We start from the raw sequence: 7,487 nt of genomic DNA, 5'->3' as shown, positions 1-7,487 counted from the left end.
TTGGGTATTCTGTACTTTTTGAGGGGTGCTGGCTAATATCCACTTATTAGTGAGTACATGGTAATGCATGTCCTTTTGGGTCTGAGTTACCCTCATTCAGGATGATATTTTCTAGTTCCATCCATTTGCCTGCAAATCTCAGGATGTCCTCATTCTTAATAGCTGAGCAGTATTCCATTGTGTAAATGAACCACATTTTCTGTATCCATTCTTCTGTCATGGGACATCTGGGTTTGCTGGGGACAGCATACAATGACAAGGACTGCCTGTAGTAGGCCGGAATGGAGACATCTCAGAAGCCCACAGCAGCTCTTTTAAAAGACAATGGTGTCTGGGACCCTGAGAAGCAGGAGACACATCCCTCCAGGGTACCTACCATCTAAAATAAGGGACTGCCTGCAGTAGGCCAGGATGAAAACATCTCAGTAGCCTGTGGTAGCTCTTTGTAAAAAACCAGTTGTTCCTATTTGTCCTAACCTTAGCCCTGGACAACAGCTGTATAGATTTCATTTGTGTATGCTTGTTTTTCAGTTGGCCTTGGAGTGCATAATTATTCTATTATATCTGACTTTCTTACTTCTTTCTCCTGCTCTGGTGAATTCTGTGAAACTAGATGTTCCTTGATGTAATGATTCTTAAGCAATTAAAAATTGAGGCATGGGGCACAGCACAGTCCTAATGGTCCAGGTGCATGCTGTGTGTTCTCATCTTGGAAAAAATGCGATAACTGCACAATGGTAGTTCCAGATTAATGCCTGACTTGCAAAGAGAGTTTGAAGAAATTATTAGAAAATAAAATAGAGCCAAAACTGGGACCCCAAGAAAGGAAAAAAATTTATCAAAGTTACTAAATAAGTTCTGCATAATATTTAACAGTGGTTCTTAAATAAGGAGGTATAAAATACATAAAAATCTTATATTAATAAAACTAAGTCAAAACACAGGGACTCTTAGGAGAGTCATTGTGTGCAATGCATAGAAGTAGAAAGCTAGTGGAACTACTGAGTTAAGGGTTAATTTGATTCTTTCTGGCCACTGTCTGGCAGCTTTGCCCATGTCATTTATCATTAGAGCTTCACAGGAAAATGCAAGTAGCTGATCTTGGAGCTCTGAGCTCTGAAGTATAATAAGTTAAAAGTTAAAGTTTAAATAATGATAAGTTTGCAATTATTATTTTGGCTACAGGTCTGGGAATAAGGAAGCTTGAAGCTTTGGGGAACAATTGTAATTCTTAATTCTTTGTGGGATGTGGTTATTCTTTTGAATTTGATTTGGCAATGATTAGACAATGTCATTTTTTTTCTACCTCCTTTTGGAGAATCAATAAAAGACTGGGGCATGAAAAAGGCAAGAGAACACTAGAAAGAGTGAGTGAAGAGAGAATGTGAAGAGTGAGTGAGGAGAGAATGTGAGGAGTGAATGAAGAGAGAATGTGAGGAGTGAATGAAGAGAGAATGTGAAGAGTGAGTGGAGAATGTGAAGAGTGAGTAAGGAGAGAATGTGAAGAGAGAGTGAAGAGAGAATATGAGGTGTGTATGGAGAGTGTATGTGTGAGTGAAAGGAGAGTGCATGTGATGTGTGTGAGATGTGTGTGAGAATGAGAGGGGAACACACAGAGGTGTAAAGGAGTGTGGGAGTTCAAGAAAAGAAAAGTGCACAGGTGAAAAGCAGAGTGCACAAGAGAATGCAGAGTGTGTGCAGCCTCAAGCTGCGAGTGAATGAGCGAGAGAGAAAGAGAGTGAGAGAGAAGAGAGCAGAGAGAAGAGAGAAACTTTAAGCCTTGAAAAACTGCCTGTCAGCTTGTACCCAAAAAGTAGTCTGTGTATATTATGTGCCTTCCAGATATCCCTGCTTCCAGTTGAGAACTCAGATCCTGTGTCAAGGCTGGGCTCCGGCATGGGTTCTTTCCAGCTTCTGGCTATCACAAATAAGGCCACTATGAACATAGTGGAGCATATATCCCTGTGGCATGGTGAGGGCATCTTTTAGATATATTCCCAAGAGTTGTATAGCTGGGTCTTCAGGTAGACCAATTTTCTGAGGAACCTACAGATTGATTTCCAGAGTGGTTGAACCAGTTTGCAATCCTACCAGCAATGAAGCAGTGTTCCTCTTTCTCCACATCCTTGCCAGCATGTGTTGTCCTCACCTGAGATTTTGATCTTGCCCATTCTGATAGGTGTAAAGTGGAATCTCAGGGTTATTTTGATTTGCATTTCTCAGATCACTAAAGACTTTGATCATTTTTTAGGTGCTTCTCAGCCATTCGAGATTCCTCTGTTGTGAGTTCTCAGTTTAGTTCTATACCCCATTTTTGATTGGATTGTTTGGTCTTTTGGTGGTTAGCTACTTGAGTTCTTTATATATTTTGGATATTAGCCCTCTATCAGATATGGGGTTGTGTTCTTTGACTTACAGAAGCTTTCCAGTTTCATGAGGTACCATTTATTAATTCTTGACCTTAGAGCATGATCCATTGATGTTCTGTTTAGGAAATTTCCCCCTGTGCCAATGTGTTCAAGGCTCTTTCTCACTTTCTCTTCTGTTAGATTCAGTGTATCTGGTTTTATGTTGAGGTCCTTGATCCACTTGGACTTGAGCTTTGTGCAAGGTGAAAAATATGGGTCTATTTTCATTTTTCTACAAACAGACAGCCAATTTGTCTAGAACCATTTATTGAAGATGCTTTCTTTATTCCATTGTATATTTTTGACATCTTTGTCAAAGATCAAGTGTCTGTAAGTGTGTGTGGTGTTTTTTGGGGTCTTCAATTCTATTTCATTGATCACCGTGTCTGTCTCTATACCAATACCATGAACTTTTTTTTTTATCACTATTGCTCTGTAGTAAAGCTTGAGGTCAGAGATGGTGATTCCTCCAGCTGTTCTTTTATTGGTAAGAATTGTTTTTGTGATTCTGGGTTTTTTGCCTTTCCAAGTGAATTTGAGAATTGAGACTTTTTCCATGTCTTTGAAGAACTGTGTTGGGATTTAATGGGAATTGCATTGAATTTGTATATTGCCTTTGGTGGGATAGCCATTTTTACTGTATCAATTCTGCCAATCCATGAGCATGTGAGATCTCTCCAGTTTCTGAAATCTTCTTTGATTTCTTTCTTGAGAGACTTGAAGTTATTTTCACACAGGTCTTTGACTTGTTTGGTTAGAGTTATCCCAAGATATTTTATATTATTTGTGGCTAATGTGAAGGGAGTTGTTTCCCTAATTTCTTTCTCAGCCTGTCTATCATTTGTATAAAGGAAGGCTACTGATTTATTTGAGTTAATTTTATATCTGGCCACTTTGCTTAAGTTGTTTATCAGCTGGAGAAGTTCTTTGGTAGAAGTTTTGGGGTCGCTTATGTATACTATCATATCATCTGTAAATAATGATTCCTTTATTTCTTCTTTGCCAATTTATGTCCCCTTGATGTCTTTTTGTTGTCTTATTGTTCTAGTTAGCACTTTGTGTACTATATTGAATAGATATGGGGAGAGTGAGCATCCCTGTTTTGTCCCCAATTTTAGTAGGATTACTTTAGTTGTCTCAATTTAATTTGATATTGGCTGTTGGTTTGAAGTAAATTGCTTTTTATTATGTTTAGGTATGGGCCTTGAATTCCTGATCTTTCCAATACTTTTAACATGAAGGGATGTTGTATTTTGTCTAATGCTTTTTCTGCATCTAAGGAGATGATCATGTGATTTTTCTCTTTGAGTTTGCTTATATAGTGGATTACATTAATGGATTTTTGTATATTGAACCAACTTTGCATCCCTGGGATGAACCTACTTGATCGTGGTGAATGATGGTTTAGATGTGTTCTTGGATTCAGTTTGTAAGAATTTTATTGAGTATTTTTGCATCAATATTCATAAGCAAAATTGGTCTGAAGTTCTCTTTTTTGGTTGGGTCCTTGTGTGATTTAGGTATCAGAGTAATTGTGGCTTCATAGAATGAATTAGGCAGTGTTCCTTCTGTTTCTATTTTATGGGACTTTTTGAGGAATATTGGTATCAGGACTTCTTTGAAGGTCTGGTAGAATTCTGCACTAAATCCATCTGTACATGGGCTTTTTTGGTTGGGACGTTTTAAATAACTTCTTCTATTTCCTTATGTGACATGGGTCTGTTTAGGTGATTTACCTGCTCTTGATTTAACTTTTGTATGTGGTATTTTCTTTTGTCTAGAAAACCATCCATTTCATCTAGATTTTACATTTTTTTGAGTATAGGTTTTTATAGAAGGATCTGATGATTTTTTGAATTTCCTCTGTTTTTGTTGTTATGTCTCCCTTTTCATTTCTGATTTTGTTAATTTAGATACTGCCTCTGGGCCCTTTAGTTAGTTTGGCTAAGAGTTTATCTACCTTGTTGATTCTCTCAAAGAACCAGCTTTTGGTTTTGTTGATTCTTTGTATTGTTCTCCTTCTTTCTATTTGGTTAGTACAGGCCCTGAGTTTGACTATTCCCTGCCATCTACTCCTCTTGAGTTTGCTTCTCTTTGTTCTAAAGTTCTCAGGTGTGCTGTTAAGTTGTTAGTGTAAGATCTCTCCATTTTCTTTACCAGTGCACTTAGTGCTATGAATTTTGCTCTTAGCACTGCTTTCATTATATCCCATAAGTTTGGGTATGGTGTTTCAAGATTTTCATTAAATTCTAAAAAGTCTTTAATTTCTTTATTTATTCCCTGACCAAGTTATCATTGAGTAGAGAGTTGTTCAATTTCCACATGTATGTGGGCTTTCTGTGTTTTTGTGGTTATTGAAGACCAGTCTTGGGCCATGGCAATCTGATAGGATGCATGGGATTATTTCAATCTTCTTGTATCAAGTCCTAATCCTAGTTCTAAATTGCTAGTCTCTTTCCCAGTTCCAAGTTACCTGCCTCAAGTCTCAAGTCTCAAGTCTCAAGTATTCTTCCAAGTACAAGTGTCTAATAATTTCTTCTGTCTGCCTCTCACCTTTTATATGTCTCACTTCTAAGCCACGCCTTTAAGTCACACCTTTAAATCACACCTTTAAGTCTTATCTCTAAGTTACTCCTTTAAGTTACACCTTTAAGTCTCAGCTCTAAATCACACCTTTAAGTCTCACACACCCAAGGGAAAATCCTGGGTATCCTGGGTATCTAAAACAAGATGTTATCAGAGTGTGCTCAGCTGTTGTAGGCTGTTGAAAACAAATCTCTTGTCAGGGTATATGGCTCAAGACGGCTGCAAGGATGATAGCTACCTTCTGTCGGCTCCCCACAGGTCCCCCTTTTTAAATTTTTTTCAAAAGGGAAGGCTGGGAAAACTTACGGAAACTGTGCCTGCCCTACATTGGAACAAAGGACCCCAGCCTCCCTTTCCCATCTTTGGATACTCAACAGCCATCGATTGAGCTCCTGTCTTAGGATGGTGAGGCCTCCCTTTTTAGGGGCAAGGGTCTTGAAGTGTTTTCTTACCCGTCATTGACTATCTGACTTAGTGCATAAGTTAGGGGTTAATCCTCGTTAGTCTTGATGACAAAGGTTTTAGAAAATCCCCTACTTCCAGCCTGTAATGATGGACCTGTATGGGTTTCATTTGAATAGCGTCTATCTGTTTTCATACAAAAGCCATCAGTTTGTTGAACCACATGAACCCAACAGACAAGAGACTTAACAATGCCTGAATAGTCAGTATAACAGGAACACTTTTTTTTAAGGGCAACACATAACTCCCTCTGTCCAAGGAGTAAAAGGTATAAGCATCTTCTATTCTGTTTACAAATGTGTTATAGCAGAATCTAAATCTATATAAATACAGAACTGATCATAGCTTTGATCTTAACATAACAAGTAGGGAAATCTCTGTTCCTGCTCCAGTCAATCTCAAACACAAAAATCAACTATAGTAACTGTGGTAGTGGGTTTTCTCCTAGGTTTAAACAATGTTCCCCACTAAATCATAAGTTGGGGAACCAAGACTCCAATAGAGCCACCCTGGAGGTATGGGTGGTGATGTCTCCTTCCACATTGAGGACTTCCCAAGTCAGGTTTTCTGGTTGATCTGTTCCAGTTTGAAAACAATTGAGAAGCATCTTCATGTTTCCTGCAAAGAAAAATACAGTTCTAGGGGATTTCTTCTCCCTGGATTTGTTTTTGTTGTCTATTTGTTTAATCAGTCTCTCTGGCAGCCAGTGTGTGGCATCTGCAGTTTGGGAGTATATGCAGACAGAACCTCTTCCCCAGATAAGCACTGGATCTGGCCCATTCCAGGTTCCAGTTAATGGGTCTTTCCAGAGGACTGTTGCAAAATTCTTTTTGGTATCTGGATGTCAGAATCTATCTGCAGCAGATTTTCCTTCAGAATCCAAAGTTAAAAAATTTAAAATATAAAGAGCATGTGATGAAGGGTATTTCTGGGGGATCCCTTGGTAGGGTACCATTCCCCCTTTTTAAGTTTTTCAAATTGACAATGGTTTGATGCGCCCTTTCTACCATACCTTGGCCCTGTGGATTATATGGAATACCCATTTTATGTAGTATTCCCAATTTTTCACAGAATTGGTGGAAACTGGAGCTTGTATAACATGGGCCATTGTCAGTCTTTATCTGTGTAGGCACACCCAATACAGCAATTGTAGCAAGCATATGAGTGATCACATGCTTGCTTGTTTCTCCAGATTGTCAGCACCTTAGAGCTGTGTTGTGGATTTTGACTTTGGCCAATACCCCTTAAATTGGTTAAGGTTGGGGTCAGAGGCCAGGTGGCAGGCCAATCGCTTTGTTTTAGGATAGTCACATCAGCTCCCGTGTCAACCAAGCCTTGGAATGCCTTTCCATCAAGCCATAGTGTCATCGTAGGTTTTTGTTTAACTATAGGCTGTACCCAGTGTGCATCAGAGGAACCAAAGCCTTGATCCCCTCTCTTAGGACTCTTATATTTGTGGTGAGTAGGGTACAATGGAAGTAACAATAGTTGAGCTATCTTCTTTCCTGTAGGAATGGTTACTATGTTCTGAATTGCCTGTGTCATTACCTTAATCTCACCTTGATAATCACTGTCTATAACTCCACAAAAACTTTGTAGTCCCTGCATAGTAGTACTGATTCTTCCCACTATCAGGCCAAACACATTTGGATAGAGTGGTCCAAACACTCCAGTGGGTAAGGCCTGAGGTCCCATTTCTGGGGTTAATACTGTGTGGGTGGCAGAACTGAGGTCTAGTCCTGTGCTTCCTGGTGTTGCTCGACTAAGTTCAGAAAGGGATTGGTGTTTGTTGTGGTGACTGCTCCATAAGCCTGTTTTAGCTTGTGCTGGTTCGGGGCCTGGAGCTGGCCCCTGTTCCCGTTTCGCTGATTATGGGAAAGGGTGTTTCCTTGTGCATCTGTTTTGGACCTACATTCACTAGCCCAATGCCTTCCATGTTTGCAAAGTGGGCAGAGCCCAGGCTGTTTTCTGGGCTGTCTCTGGGTTAACTCATTTTCTGCCTTGCAATCTCTTGCAAAGTGTCTAGGCTTG

The sequence above is a fragment of the Arvicanthis niloticus genome, chromosome X, assembly GCF_011762505.2.
Source record: "Arvicanthis niloticus isolate mArvNil1 chromosome X, mArvNil1.pat.X, whole genome shotgun sequence".
Lineage (NCBI taxonomy): Eukaryota > Metazoa > Chordata > Mammalia > Rodentia > Muridae > Arvicanthis > Arvicanthis niloticus.
The sequence above is the reverse complement of the archived record's forward strand: the minus strand, read 5'-3'. Positions refer to the sequence as shown.